The sequence below is a fragment of the Paroedura picta genome, chromosome 9, assembly GCF_049243985.1.
Source record: "Paroedura picta isolate Pp20150507F chromosome 9, Ppicta_v3.0, whole genome shotgun sequence".
In the NCBI taxonomy this organism is placed as follows: Eukaryota; Metazoa; Chordata; class Lepidosauria; order Squamata; family Gekkonidae; genus Paroedura; species Paroedura picta.
This window is the reverse complement of record NC_135377.1, coordinates 28980993-28997684: the sequence shown is the minus strand read 5'-3', so window position 1 is coordinate 28997684 and position 16692 is coordinate 28980993. Positions and strand designations below refer to the sequence as shown.

The 16692-nt window shown below is 38.0% G+C and overlaps 1 protein-coding gene across 18 annotated transcripts in view; it reads left to right on the top strand.

Annotated features, from left to right (window-relative positions):
- The window catches only part of ZFHX4 (zinc finger homeobox 4), a 201753-nt gene that overhangs the window by 123725 nt on the left and 61336 nt on the right, over window positions 1-16692 (top strand). The window lies entirely within an intron of this gene.

Below are 16692 nucleotides of genomic sequence, written 5' to 3'. Positions count from 1 at the left end.
TGCTATTAAGTAGTGCCTCCCAATGCAAACTAGAACCTTATTCTTCTATGCAACAACAGCAGCAAGACTGGTTATAGCCAGAAAATGGAAGATACAAGACTTACCTTCAATAGAGGACTGGCTGACCAAACTGGCGGATTTGGCCAAGATGGCCAAACTGTCATCGATGGTTAACAGAAAAACCGATTATGTCTTTCAAGAACAATGGGGTCCTTATCTGAACTATTTAAGAAAATAAAGGACACAGGGATAGAATGAGGTTTTATACTAAAATGTTTATAGAGTACAGTTTATATAATCTAACTAATGTAGTTTCTTTATAGTAACATTTTGTTATATCTTAATATAATAATAAAAATTTGTAATAATTTTTTTAAAATCTCAATTAGGACAGTCAATAAATGAAAACTAATTTAGTCAAATACAGTCCTAAATAAAACTGTCTTCAGCTGTCTCCTGAAGATCAAAAGGGAGGAGGCTAGATGCACCTCCCTGGAGGGCTCATCCAGAATTGTGTGGCTGCTATCAAGAAGTCCCTTTCTTGTATACCCACAAGACAATCCACTTTGATCTGTAGGGCAGTTGGAAGGGTCTCTCTCTGTGATCTTAATTTCTTAATTCCATTCTGAAGTACAAGCACAGTTTAAAACAACTTTTATTATAGTGGAGAAACTGTTTTCCAGTAAATGTGCTAAAATGGCATATTCTCTATGCTTCTCAGCTTGAGGCCCACAATGTTGTTGCTTACCCAAGTATTCATGGTGAAAATGAGGAGTGATGGGGTTTCTCAATTAGATGCAACTCTATGGAAGAAAGCCTTAGTGGTCATTGAAATTGTCAGATCAGGCAAACATTCCAACAAACTTCCTGCAAGATCCAGTCCCTCCATCTGCAGCCTAGGCAGCCTTTATAGCTATGGCCCTCTGGTTTAACCATCTCCTGCGAACATCTACCGGGGTAACAGTGAATGCTAGTGGAAGGGTTGAGGGTGGGTATGGGGGGGGGGGGAGGAATGATAGATTGTTGACTGTTGCCATCATTTTAGAAGTACTGTGGATTTTATTGGGACCTATGTTCTGTTTTTATGTAAACCGCCGTGAGCCAGCTGAGCTGTGAGTGCCGGTCTATAAGTATAATAATAAATAAAATAAAAATACTCAAGGGCAACATCAGTTCCAAGGATGACCCTGAAGCTGCTTTTTAAAGATGTAACTGATTTTAAGCAGGACACAGTTTTACTCTGCTTTGGCTATTTTTGATGACCCTCTTTTCTACAGTTTATCTCTATAAAATTGTGAGTGAGACTGAGAAACATCTCTTTTCAAAAAGTCCTCAAGTCATTGGTTCATTACTTCAAGCTCTTGGGCCAGTTTAGTTTCCTTTTCTGATCTTTTTCCAACCCCCTTTTGAACTGTTCTAAGACTGGGTGAATAGAACAATACAAATTCCCCACGTCTCTTCCTCATGAGTTATAATGACACTTATGTACTTGTTTTCACACTAGAATTGGAGACCTCCAGGCAATTGCAAACTTTGCCTGTGGATGCACAGTTGATCAGTGGGCAGAAACTTGGGCTAAAAGGGAAGGAGTACAATTGTACTGGGAAGAAAAATTAAAAAGAAAAATAAGGCCCTGTCATCTTATAGTAAGTTCTTACCATAGAGTTCCTGATGATTCCTAGAACTGCCTGGGTGTGACAGTGATATAGCTAAGAATTGCTAAAAACTCGGTGGTCAGAATTTTTGATTAAGTAGGCAAGGATTTGTTTGCCTTTTTTTCTCCTTAGATGTTACACACACACACACAACTCATGTTGGTTGCCAGGCACTGTCTATGTTGCACTCTTCTTTGAATATTTAGTAAAGTTTCCACTATGACATGATCACATTCAGTGACAGCCACATGAAGCTTTAGTCCTAATATCTCCGTTCATTTACAAACTTTTGCTTTGTATTGCTGACCAAACATCTCCTTGGGTGTTTTTGAAAAAAGATTTTAAACAATTGTTGCAAAGGAGATTATTTCATAGTGTACAGTAAAAATGAAAATATTTTGATAGACTTTTTCAGAAGCAATCATATGTCTATGAAATGCATTTCATACTGCAACAATATGATAAAACATTTGCTTTTCCAGGTTATAAGAGCGCAAAATTCAAACCTCTGATTAGAACCCCAAAACATCACAAATCTCAACAATCATGCACACATGTGCACTCCCATACCTGAAACAGAGAGAGATAATCATCTTAAATGGTCACATGGCCACATAATATTTGTGATAATTCCTGAGATGAGCACAATGTCAGTCAAAAGCTTGCAGCATGTCATGAAGGATAGATAAAAGAATGAATGAAAAGGATTTGTTTTCACTTATGATATAGGTTTGGAGTAATGAGTAATGAATAAGCTGCACTGATTTCTGTTATGACTTAATCCAGTAAACCGTAGTTGTTTCTATTTAAAATATTTCTTTGTGTCCCAAGTTTCATGCCTAAAAATGGGATTCACAAGAACATCAATTACTGATATAGCTTCATTCAATGAGATAAAATGTGAAGCAATGACTAAGACTTTTGTTGTTATATTTACCAGTTTCTAGTTTACCTCTAGCTGTTCCCTTTCTCATTGTGTCAGAAAATCAGGGTATTTTTATTTTTATTTTTTAAATACTGAGGAATAAATATCATAATAGAAATATGATTGTTCTTAGACAGGAGAATTTATTTTAGTAGTGTAGGTAAGGGCTACATAGTTGTTCAACTACAAAACTGGTCCACCTGTGTATGTTGCATAACTTCTGTTTTTAAATGCAGTAACTAATTGTAAGTAGATTTTTTTTACCATAAAGCTATGTTTTCCCCAGCCTCTCCATCTGCTCTTTTTGACACCCCTGTCATTAACTGTCATTTTCTTTTAAATATACAGTGGAGCTGAAAGGCCAGCTCTACACCACATCATTTCAGATTAGGGGCACTTCGTTTGAGCTGAGCACTGTTTAGGTGTCAGAAAGAAGTCTCTGACCTCTCTCGCACCACACTGCCGTAGGCCCTTAATTAGTACTGACTCCAGCCATTACTGCAGAGAGGACAAAGGCGACCACATCATTTTTCTACTTAGGAAGTTAGCGTCTGACCTAATAACTTGTCCAGACTCGTATGACACTGTAATGACCACACAATGACAGTGGGATTATTTGTCAGGTTCTTTCCTCCCCTAAACCTAGGATAATCAGGAAAGTTAAGAGTTGTATCTCCCACTCCTTCCAGGGCTATTTTAGAATCTCATTCAGCTGAATTCACAATAATGAACAATGGTCTGAGAGACAGATGACCGGACAAGGCAGCAACAAAGCGTATAGCTTTTTTGTTCTGGACATATATAAAATAGCAGTAACGCAACATTTTTTGTAACACTTGATCTGATATGATTGAAATAAAGTTGTCTGTGACTTGGATAGATACTGCTTCAAATAATTAATTTCTCCTCCTTTATTGGTGGAAGTTGACTGACATTAGAATTGTAAACACCATAGTATAAAATATTTCATTGCCAGTTGAATTTCTCCACCTCCATGTCCCTGTTGCCTCAAAGAGGGGGAGGCCTGTTTAAATATAAATTTATATTTTAAAAAGTACACTCTTGATTAGCTCCATCTTTTCTTTCTTAGAGAAATACTCATAGGATAGAACTATAGAAATTAAAAATACATTAAACATCAAAAGAAAATGCCTGCAAGCTTCAATTTTGATTTGAACCTCCATAGATAGGGAAGCTTCAAAAATCACACCCAAATGTTTGGCCATGTGTACTATTGACAATTGTACCCCATCCAGGCAGGGCAAACATGCTTTCTGATCTGGCCCTTTCCTCCCTACCCACATGACCCCCTGTTCAAGGGTTCAACATCAAGCAACTACCCTTCAGCCACTCCACCACTGCCTCTAAACACCTGGCCAATGAGTCTGTAGGGGCATTTGGTCGGCCATCCATCAGGAAATATATCTGGGTGTCATCTGCATATTGGTGACACCCAAGCCCATAGCTCCATATCAGTCTGGTGAGCAGGCTCATAAAGATGTTAAATAATGTCAGGGAGAGAATTGCCCCCTGTGGAACTCCACACTAGAGATGGCAGGAGGGCTATTAGTTCTCTCTGATTGCAACTTTTTGCCTTTGACCTTGGAGAAAGGAGGCAACCCCCTGGTAAGCTAGTCCCTGTATTCCTGTGTCCATGAGGCGGTGAGCAAGAAGATAATGGTCTACCATGTCAAATGCTGCTGTAAGAACTAATAATACAAACAATGCCAACCCACCATGGTCCATTTGTCTCTGGAGATCATCCATTAGGGCAGATCAGATATATTAAAATAAAGCTCCAAGCCAGCTACAAAACCCACACAATTTACAAAACCATAATCCAACAAATCATGGCAGTGTACAAGTGTCCAACAATAAAAACAGTTATAAATCAAATATTTAAAACATTATAAAACTATAAAAAAACATTTCAAGATTAACTAGGGCAAATTTCCAGTAGCACAGTTTTGTTGTACTTTGCATGCTTTGGCACAGTATTTGGCTGTTTCTTTGATGACCTCAGTATTTCCCCCGGAGAGGAGGCTCTTAATTCTCCTTTCCTCAGAGTCACCAGGAATTTGGGGCAATGAAGTGAGCATCTGAAAAGGACATGCCCAATGTTCTCCAATTCCCCGCCTCCACATATACAGATTTTCTCTGCTTTTTGGAGTCTTTTCATAGCATCCCTCAAGCAAAGCAGATGGTAAAGCAGAGCACCTTGCAAGAGTAAATGCCTGTTTTTGGGAAAGGGGGGGCCTAAACTTAGGAAATCTTGACAGGTATAATTGGTGCTCTCTGTCATTAATCCTTTCTTTAATGATTTGCCTTGCTTGGTCATTGCCTAGTTCTGATATAGCTTGTGTAGAGAATTTAAGGCTTAAGATTCTTTCTTCTGTATGCTGCTGCCATCTAGAATTAAAATTATATTTAATAATTAAAAATAGAAGACCATTTGGGGAATAGAGGATGATTGTAAGCCATCCATCAGAGTGACAGTGCCGTCTCCACCCCATGTCCTGGATGGAAGCTTGAATTGAATAGGTCAAAGAGCGAAGTTTCCTCCAGGTATGCTAGCAACCAGTCTGCGGCCGCTCGCTCAACCCCCTTTCCCAGGAAGTTCTCAGTTGCTTAAGCAGGTTGGTTCCTCCTCCTTCTTTTTATCCTTTAATAAACATTCAGAAGCTGTCAACATTGTATCCTCTTCAGGTGCATATTTGTTATCACCATATGTAATAGTGAACTGAATGGCTTGTGTCTTAATGACAAAAGCTGCAAAACCAAGTTGCCCACAAACAGGATGAAGGAATTCCCCAGGCATGCAGAAAACTATGGTTTCATAAACTAACCCCCCCCCCAAAAAAAAGAAACCCCCAAAACCAGTCTGAGCTAGAATGATGTCCCAGACCATGTATTGATCATTATTAAGTCTATGAGAAAGTATGTGTTAAGACAGCATGTAAACACCTACACACTCCCAGGAAGCAAATTATTTTTTTAATTCATTTAAAAATATTTATATGACTATTTTGGTGCTAAGCATCTTGTTAGTACAATGGGTATAAAAAGAAACTGTTAAAACAAACCACCAGCCTCATTACAATAGGCTGGTGACTTACCTGCAAGCATGGTATGGTGGATGAGTGGGGGACCCACAAGTACTTGTGGTGGGGCATCTTCTTTCCCCCTTACCACTATTTTCTCTTTCCCTCCCGTGAAAGCTTCACAGCCCCTTTCCTTTTACTGTTTCCTTCTCAAATTTCCTACCACCAGCCAACATATCCTTATTTCTTCCTCTATCTCCAGCTTTCCTTCCTTGCCTTCCCTTGCAAAACTGTAGCACCAGGACAAGTTGCATGGCTGGGAACTTGCAAGAATTTGTCAAGGGTACCTCACTTTCCCTAGATCCCGTTCACCACATATTTCCTGTTTCCCTCCTCTTGGAAATCTGCATGCTCCCGCCTTTCCCTGCTGATGTCTCTTCATCCCACTTGCCTTTTATACGTTTCCCAAATGTCAGCTATATTTAGTCTTTATTTACTTTATGCTCTACCTGCCTCCATATTGGGGACCAAAATCAGCTCATATTATCTTCTCCATTTTATCCTCACAATAATTCTATGAGATACCTTAGATTGACAACATATAACTGATGAAATATCACCCAGTGAGCTTCCAAGGCAGGTTATTAATTATTTTTTTAACTTTGATTTCTATCTTGAAACACAGAACTAACCAAAACCCCAATAAAACCAACCACAATCCTGTAATCCCATAAAGCACACAAAAAAGCAGCATAGTCCCCATTTCCCCCCCCCTGTCTACAGTCGAACATCACCGTGTATAGGTTCGTAGAATGGTGTAGCACTGATCGGAGGCGGGACCCCAGTTGTTCCTGAAAACCTGGCCTCAACCAAAGACCTGGCGGAAGAACTCTGTTTTGCAGGCCCTGCAGAACTGAGACAGCTCTGTCAGGGCTCTCAGCTCTTCCGAGAGCACATTCCACCAGGTTGGGGCCAGAACTGAAAAAAGCCTTCTTTTTCAAAGCCCGAGTCGAGGCCAGGCGTGCTTCTCTGGGGCCAGGCACTACAAGCAGATTATCACCCACAGAGCGAAGAATTCTGAGGGGGGCATAAGCAGACAAGCGGTCCCTCAGATAGGCAGGGCCCAAGCCATGGATGGCCTTAAAGATTAATGCCTAAACCTTGAATCTGATCCAGCCCACAACTAGCAACCAATGCAGCTGCCTCAGCACAGGCTGAATATGAGCTTTCTATTAGGGATTCAAACTCGGATTACCCAGATCGTAGTATGAAACTCCTGCCACTACACCATTCTGGCTTTTGTGTGCAATTAATCAATTGATCATACCTAATCAGGTAGTAGTAAGTATATCAATGAGGTATCAGTCAAAGACCAAAACAGCAGTGGGAAGGGACCTGCCTCCTCTTTCCTTGTACTGACAGATTTCAAACCATCAGGGCTGGCAATACTGTTTTGCTTGCCTAGCAAAACCATTGAGGACATTGACTGAGCGTTAACCTCAGATGCTTTATTTATATATTTAAGATTTTTCAGCAAACCACACACACACACACACACACACACACACACACACACACACACATATATATATATATATATATATATATATATATATATATATATATATATATATATATATATATATATATATATATATATATATATATATATGATAATATTATGGATTCAATACAGAGAAATGCTAAGATTGAAATTATGAAAACTAATACAAACATGACCTTCGCTGTTTCAAAAATTATCCTACTCCAGATAATGGCATTTGTATCATGATTTTATTTTTTCTACCCTTTGTTTTCATTTTTTTCCCTGGTTACTTCATTGCTGAATAATTGCTAAAGGGAGTCCATTATGCAAGGTGAGCATTCATTTTGCAATAGAACTTGCTTGTAGCTATTGCCATATTTGAACCTCACTAATGTATGTAAATTAAAAACTATACTATTCAGATTACTCCTCTTTGAAATAAAAACAGAATCTGATCATTACAATCTGCAAGCCAGGTATTATCACTGGACTAGTGAGCTGCTGATGATAAATTGTACTGAATAGCTTGTGGATAGAATATTTTATCTCAGTTCTCTATCACACAGGGCTGCATAAAATAAGAATGATTCATCAAGCATGAGAGCTGGTGGTTTATGAAATTCATTGCTCACGGCAAGTGTATTTTTTTAATTCAAAAGACAAAGCAACTCACATGGGTTATTTAGTAATCAGTGTGAATTACTTCTAGGTATAACCAACACTGGAAAAAATTAAAAATACATTTGCTGTATGGAAAGCTTCACTGCTGTGGGTGTTATAATTTAATTGCATATTATCCTATAGCTTTTTAGGCCACTTTCCTTCAAAACCCCTTATTTTTGAGAGTAAAACTGTATAATCGCATGTAACAGGATTATTATATTGAAGACGCTCCTGCTATACTTGCAGCAGTTATGTCTTCCATGCTTGTATACCTTAGGCTGCAGAGGAGATTTTGTTTATTCAGAAGGACATGTAAAAGGAAGACACACAGTGTAAAGCCATCTCTTTTCCTCAATTCAAATTTACAATAATAATGTTTCATTTATTTTTGTGCATTGATATCCCGAGGCAGTGTTCCAAATGAAAAGATAATAACATATGAAAACGTGTCAAAAACTAATTACATTTTGTAACTTGTTTTTCCTTCACATAAAGTATATTTTTCACCATGCTGTCCAGTCACATGCTGAGATTCTTGCTAACATTATCACATGCCAGTCACACTAGGTCTCAGTGGTGCCTCTCCTTCTGTCATTATTTTCAGCATCAATTAATTTTCTCCTGACCTCAGCTTTGGAAAATGTAGCAGAGAATTATCAGTGCATGCTTTGCAGAGTCTATTTTGAAAGCATTAGGCCACTGTGTTTTTCAAAGATGGAGTAGGCCAAACATTATATTTTCTCACCTGCAGGGTTGCCTAGTAACCTGAATTAAGGATTTTCGCCAAGCCTTCAAGACAAATAAAAGACTCTAATGCAGGTTGACCCAGGTTGGGGGGGTGGGGAATCAGTCCCAGTCACGTTGATCAGAATTTTAAATAAGGAAATATGAAACAAAACCCCTCATTTACATTCACTGTGGAAGTAGTTCCTGTAACCAAAACAAGCTTGTTTGATAAGGCAAACTGAGAATACCACAAACTGTCATCTTCCACAAATGTTAAACCTCTGTTATGAACTGTGCTTTTCTGTGGCTGTTGTGATGGCTTTCTGACATCGGAAAAATTATTGACTATTGAAGATATCTAAAAGGCATCTTCTGAATACAGAAATATACCTTGGAGAAGATGCTTTCTACAAACATGCTTATTTGCATATGTTTGGTAGAGGCTCACACAGATTGGTTCAGTTTTCATTTAATCACTTCAAGGAGTGAAATTCCTTGTTTAATGTATTGCCATTCAAAAAAAAAGAAAGATTAGAGGTGGGGGGGTTATTCTTTGTAACGCTATTACAGCTTTGTCCTTGACATGCAAGAATCCAGGGAGGGGGGAGATAAGGGGAAGAGAAGTGTGCAGTAGAAATTTCTGCTTCAAAGTAGTAGCGCAATTAGGAAGTCAGCACCTAGTGACAGTCCTCAGCAAATGATGGTGTCAGGCCACTAAGGGGCTGAGGGTGGCAGGAGTGACATTCACCCTAGCAAGATGGAAATAAATGCCCAGTTTGATAAAAGAAAACAGACAATTTATGTATACCCTGAAGAGTTAACAGCTAGTGAGCCATTCCTATGGGTCAAGTGCAGCATTTGCATTTTGATGGGATGTTATCAAGTAATTAATGCACCAGTCAGGATTTATTACCTCAGGAGTGAACTGAAAGGTTCATTACAAAATCGGTTTCACTTGAAGATAGGCATTTCCTCAGAGTTAGCTTTTGACATGTTGTTCCTAGCTCCCTCTGCCTGTGGCAGCAGTGGTAGAAGGCCAGTGAGGTGAAATTCATTGCTTAATAAGGGCATTCACTTTGGGTATTCTTGTGATAATAAATGTATACATCAAGGCCGCAATGCCTTGTCAGTTTAATTGCTTCTTGTGGTCCTTAACAAGCCAATCTTAATCAGTCTGGACCATGTTATGAATAATTTAGGGATCAGCAGACTTCATGCTTAATAAGATGTACTAGATTATAAAACTTAAGAGCAGTGTTTATAGAAAGCATGCAAAACACTTTATTAGCAGCAAAGCAGGCAAAACATGCTGTGAGATATTCCAGCATTTGCAGTTTGTGAGCAACAGCTGTGTGTCTTGATGCTGTCACACCCCTCCAACCCCCCTCCATTTTTGTTGAAGGCCATAGTTCGGCCTTTCTATCCATCTAAGCTTCTGTGAGACATAATGGGAAATTTGAGTAGGCTATGAGATTAAAGGTAGGAATCGATGACCAGCCAGCAATTGTCATTTTCAAAAAACATTCTTTTATCTTTTTAAATGCAAAGCAGATCTTTTTTAAAAAAAGACAAAATTACCTTTGTGTGCGCATGTATGTCTGACAACCCATATGAATTTTAATGTAATTGCTTAGAAGCGACATTGAGCTGTCAAATTCTGATCAGTCATAGGAATTTCAAAATGGTTTCTTCTTTGTTTAGTAATACAATTGGAAGGTGGGATACTCTATACATATACGATGCTTTGATGCAATATAATGTGTTTAGGTAAAATATCCTTTATTCATAAAGGTGGTACAGAAACGTATTAAACAAAGAAAGTGAAATCACCTCAAATCTTCCCACGTCTGTAGATCTTCTGTATTAACAAATTTTGGCTTGATTTAAAAGAACAACTAACCTTATTGTTTCAAAAGATCTCTTTGTCCTCCATTTTACCTCAACAGTCATAGGCTATAAGTAGTCATAGAGTAATGCATCATTCGCTTTATGACATCTAATAATAAAGGCCTACTGCATGCATTAAAACCAGGTGCTTCAACAATTTTCTTCCTTCCTTCCTTTCTCTGTTGTGCTCTATTGTTCTCAGACAATCTAAACAGAATGAAATCCACTTGGAGTACTTTTATTTTATACCTTTAGTTAAGGTATAACACATTCTACTAGTGATCTATCATCATTTGATGTAAATAATATGTGCATATAAATTTGGTAAAGTGTGCCTGAATCCTACATCATACGTAGGTGCATATATTAAGGTTAAGAATTCTGCTTTGTCAATCATTTCCTAATGCATTAAAATGACATTATTGTTAAACTACATTTATGAATCAGAAAGACAGCTACCAGTAAATGAAAAACAACTTCAAACCTATTTCCAAACCTATAGCTGGACCATCATATTCCTTTGTTCTTGTGCAGGTTAATAGAGATTGAGGAGATGGGCAGAGGAAAAGCAGCGCAATTTTCTGCTATTTAAGCTTGGCGAAATGGCACTCTTCAGGAAGCAGCAAAAAGTATGAAAGCGTAATAGGCATTTTAAAAGTAGAAGTCCATATAGCTGCTTGAGGGATCCTCAGATTTAGGCATGCATAGAATCACGAATGAGATAATCAGCATTGTGAAATTGAAACCTGTCTGCTGCCTGCTGCTGTTCTTCCCTCTTTCAGTGGAGTGATTTGTAACACTCATCTTCTTCAGGCAAGGCAGCCTTCAAGATTATCCAGAACTGTCAATAGTAATTGCCAAAGTATTTTATTACCTACAGAAAATCAAAGGAATTTTATAACCAACAGTTATCAAGTTTCAATACACGGTATAAAGAGAGCAATTTTAGTTGGAATGCAATCGTGTTTGGCTTGCTTTAATGTTCTTGAGACAATTCCTGTGCAACCAACTACAACATCACTGTATTTAAGCTAGAGGCAAAAATATGTATAAATATATACCTTTGTTTTTTTTAAAAAACCCGCAATGTTTGGAAGAATACAAAAGTGAGTAGTTTCTAATTGCCATACAAAATATGCTTTAGATAATTACACCTAAAAAGAAAGAGGGTTTTATAAACTACAAAATGACATTCTGGAATTCTGCCAGCAGAAATATGTTTTAATGTAGAATTCTGTATCATTAACTACATACATATTGTTGTAGAAATTAGTAAAACACAGCCTTTACCATGAATTTTACAAATATTAAGCCAGAGCTGTTTGTTCTTTGGCTGGATTTGTTATTATATATTTTCTGCATGGATTTGTTATTAGCCATATTTCTCAACAGTTAAGCAAATGCTTAAGCTTTTGGCTTAAACTGCATTTTCTTGTTATACCTGTGATTAAACTGTACTACTTCAGAGTATAGGTAGAGATGCATATTACAGTATATTCCAGAGAAATTATTTTTATGTACATAGAAAATTGAGGTAAAACATTTGCTCTTTTTCTAAGTGTAGGGATATTTGTTTGTTTGTTGATTTATCTATTATGGAAGAGTATGAAATCATGTGAGTCCATAGCTGCACTCTGTAATACTTCAGTATGGGCAGAGGTTTGCCACCCTGGAAATAGGCCATGACAGTCAATAGTTTCTTGAAAAATCCTTTATTTTCTTCTCACATACAATACTAAATGGCTGACCCACAGCACTATTGACTTAAGTGGATTTAGAATGGTGTAACTGTTTAGGATGACAGTCTCACAATTGGGCAATGACAGAGTGAACATATATTCTTCCACAACAAAATAATACAAGTGGTGGCTGCAATCATTCATGGTCCGTAAAGTCTTAGGAACTAGTGAGAAGAATGTCTACTCCTTCCTTTGCCTCTCTTTCTTATCCTCCCTGGAAGGCTCATTCATCTCATGGTAGCAATAACTTTATCCACCCAGCCAGTTCCATAGAACCAACAGGCAGTATGACACTTTGGCTGATGCTGGGCTGCTGTTCAGTCCCAGAAAACCTCGGGTTTGATACCCTTCTAGTAGATTTTTTCTGTCATGGTGTGACTTTCCCTTCAGGATTCCAGAACAACTTCACACCAATGATGTTTCATCCTGTCCATCTGCTCCACTTGAAGGAATGCTCTGAAAGGTTCAGTAGCCACTCATTCTGTTTCTGAGATTCCTCTTCTGGGAGATCCTTTGGAATGACTTTGTGACAAGAACAGCTGTAAATAGCTCATGTGCAACTGTCTGTTGATGCAGGAAAGCCCCATAAAATTGAGACTGTTGCATATGTATCAATAGTAAATGTTTTGAAAAACACAGAGTGGGGAAAATTGATAGAATGCGCAATAAACAATAGCAATGGAAGAGCACAGTAGAATATACTAGGAGGTTGTAGTAGGTAGGAATTTGAGGTCTAATTTATGCTAAGGGAAAATAATTTCGTATTTGTGAATCTTTGTATAATGTCTGCTGGTATTTAAGCTTTTTTTTTTTTTAATAATGCTGTGAACTAAAAATTGGCATGGTTTCTTCTAGGGCATGGGTTTGGATTTCAAGGAAGATCAGTTGCATAAAAATTGTGACAAACACAGCCGAACACAAGCTCTCTAAAGACACAGTCCGTTTCTATGAAGGGGGAGGGGGTTGCTAGCCACACATATGAGGAATGTGTTGGTCCCCATGATGCATGAAAAACATGCAGTTGCATAATATGTCAATTGAACAATCACAGCACAGCTTCAATTCATGTAACACTGTACTCCTTTGGCAAATGCATACACTGTTCAATTCATGTGCGATTTTATCATGCAAATCAATCATGTTTCCAAAACACATGGATGGTAGGCTCCCCCACCTGTAAATGGAACTCCAGGACTATAGTTTAATGCATATTGGAAAGCCTATACTGTTTCAGGGATGGCAGCAAAGGTATCTTTCCTTGTCGTTGCTATATCTACACTGCTATCCAGTAGAGGTACTTCAGTGTTTTGAGGACTTTTACAACTCAGTCTCCAGATGAAAATAAGATTGCAGTCTACAGTGATTTACTTGATAGGTACTTGATAGATAAAATTGCTTGCTTTGAATCTGACTTGGTTGCTTCTATTTTTAACAGGATCTGAACGAAAGGTGTCCAGTGCTTCATGTTCACTTTTGATCTAATAATTTTCAGTCTATTTAACCTAGTGGTATGAACATGGCTTTGTCTACATTCACTATGTTTGATCTTTTTCAAGAGAAAAGGTCCAGTGGTCTTGGGGCAAGGCTTTATCGCGGTGGCTAGGGAATATCTTTTCTAAAGAGGACTGTCAGGCTATCTCATTGCTTCACACTGTTTTCACTCGTATATTTTAATTGGAGACTGGTAGTGTGGTACAGTTTAACTGTCTCTATAGTTTCATGCCATTTTCATTTAGATTGCATGTTTTTTAATGTGTTAATTATTATTATTATTAAAATTATGTCTTAATTTTGTCATTCACTGCCTGTTCTTTTGACAGAAAGGTGATAAATGGGTTTTAGAATTCAAATAAATAATAAACTTTAAAAAATTAAGCTGTGTTCTTCAAAGTGGTTGTTTGCAAGGCTGCTAATATAGCTGAGTTTAATAGCCATTACATTTAGCATTGTCCATTTTGATTCCTGCACCTTCTAAATGGTAGATTCTGTGAAAAGTACTGCTGCATTTTCCTTTAATGTTATTTGAGAACCCCTTTAACTCTTTCTTACTATAAAGCTTCCTTGGGTAAAGTAGAAAATCCTATTTCTTCACTATCCATTACAATATTTTGTGTTGAGAAACATTAAAAGAGTCACACCTCACTTCTTTTGTTGCAGGGGTTTTTTTTTAAGCAGAGGCAAAAGGATAAATATCCTGTAGGTATATTTTAATGAACCCTGTCTTGGTGAAGCAGGATAAGCTATTTGGATCCTGTATACTGCTAACATCCCTATTCGATTAGCACACATCAGTCAGCTGGTAGAGTGCCATGAGCATAAAGCAGAAGTGAGCAGCACAGTGTTCTGTAAGTGTATGTGGGGCATGGAATAAATTCAGTAAAGCATACCCACATGCCCTCAAGCTATACATATTTTCTCATTGTATGTGTTAGTAACCAGGGAATACTAAATATATACAAAATACTGGAACATATCCTGTACTTTTCTGGCTGAACTTTCTCTGAATGGTGCCACTGATTCAGGGTGGCCAGCTAAGTAGAAATTTAACTAAACCCAAAACACTTTAAATCAATATGTACAAGCTAATGGGGATCCCTCGCCCCAGTAAGGAACCTACCTTGCCTCAGTGGGTGGCTATTGCAGAGGGGATCTCCCCATCTCCATTCTTTTATAATTGTCCGGATCTTCATTGGTAAAAACCTACTGAAGAAGTGGCATGAAAAAGAGATTCAGCCGTAACTGAAAGGACATAATAACAATGAGACAAAATAACAATGTCATGCCTGCAAATGTCTTCCTATGAAATTACCATTTACTATGATTATCCCTGAACCTAGCATCAGAAGTACACTCCTTCCACTAAAAAAGTGGGATTTCTTTATGCTGTCCCATTTATATCTTCTGCTTCTGTCTTTCATGCCTCCATTTATTTCTCCTGCTTTGTGAACTCGTCCTCCTCAGGTGCTGTATATGTATTTCTGTCTCAGTTTGAGGGTTTTCTGATGTCTCATACAGCTCTCTGCAGCTGTCCAGCATACCTTAACCATATAGGTCAAATGAGTATTATTTTGTAAAGTACCTCTGGTTATCTTATTTTCATTTCTCAGAGCTCTCTAAGTAATAATTATTTCCCTAAGTAAGTGTTGAAATGAAGAAGCCCATTGTGGTTGTTCATGTGGTGGATCAAGTTAGCTTTTATTTCATTTATTATATGGTGTTTTATGGTGTACACTACTGTCGATACTCCTCAAAGCCCATAAGATTTATCCATACTGCTGTCTCTACTAATCTAGAATAATAGGAGCTTATGTTTCTAGATAACAAGCTTTAGAATCATAGAATCATAGAGTTGGAAGGGGTCATACAGGCCATCTAGTCCAACCCCCTGCTCAATGCAGGATCAGCCCAAAGCATCCTAAAGCATCCAAGAAAAGTGTGTATCCAACCTTTGCTTGAAGACTACCAGTGAGGGGGAGCTCACCAACTCCTTAGACAGCCTATTCCACTGCTGAACTACTCTGACTGTGACTTTGTATTCTTTTGGTACAGAAGCAATCCAGCAATGATACATGCAACAAGTAGATAAATATTGCTGTTCTTGGTTCAAAGGCTCTAAAATTCTAGCACACCTCAACTCCATTAGGGGAACAGACTCAAGCTGAAACTCATCCTAAAGACCATATCTGGTCAGTGGCATATGGTCCAGTGCTACTATATTTTGCTAAATGCAGGATAATTTAATTAACCTTATTTTGGATAGAGATAGTGCACTATGACTTCAGTCTCTATTTTTGGTCCCTACTGGGATCTTGATCCTGCCTATGACCGAAGAGACAGGGTTCTATTATATCTTTATAGTAGACTTTATCTTTATAGTAGTATAGTTTAATATAGATGTAGCACAGAATTGCCTCCATTCATTTTACATAGCTTTTTGTAGTCATAAAGGGATTGCATCTTGCAACCTGTCTTGCACAATGATTCAGCAACCCTCCCGGGGTAACCATCTGTATGATTAACACCAGTTTACTATATTGAAATACATGGTAAGCTGTATATACAATTTTTGACAATTCAGGGTTTTGATCAAATAATACCAATATTTGTAACAGCTTCACATATCTATTGTGGCATGGTCTAGCTGTATTAATCTATGATTACACAACAGAGTTAGTGGCTTTCTTAACTGCAAAATTACCACACAACATACCCTCATCTCAAGAGACAGTGCTTGTTTCTTTAGCACAGGTTTATTTATATATATATATATATATTGCTACACTCAATATGCCAGCAAATTTGGCAAACTCAACAATGGCCACAGGATTGGAAAAAGTTAGTTTACATTCCAATCCCAAAGAAGGGCAGTGCCAAAGAATGTTCAAACTACCGCACCATTGCACTCATTTCTCATGCTAGCAAAGTTATGCTCAAAATCCTACAAGCTAGGCTCCAGCAATATGTGGACCGAGAACTTCCAGAAGTACGGGCAGGATTTCGAAGAGGCAGA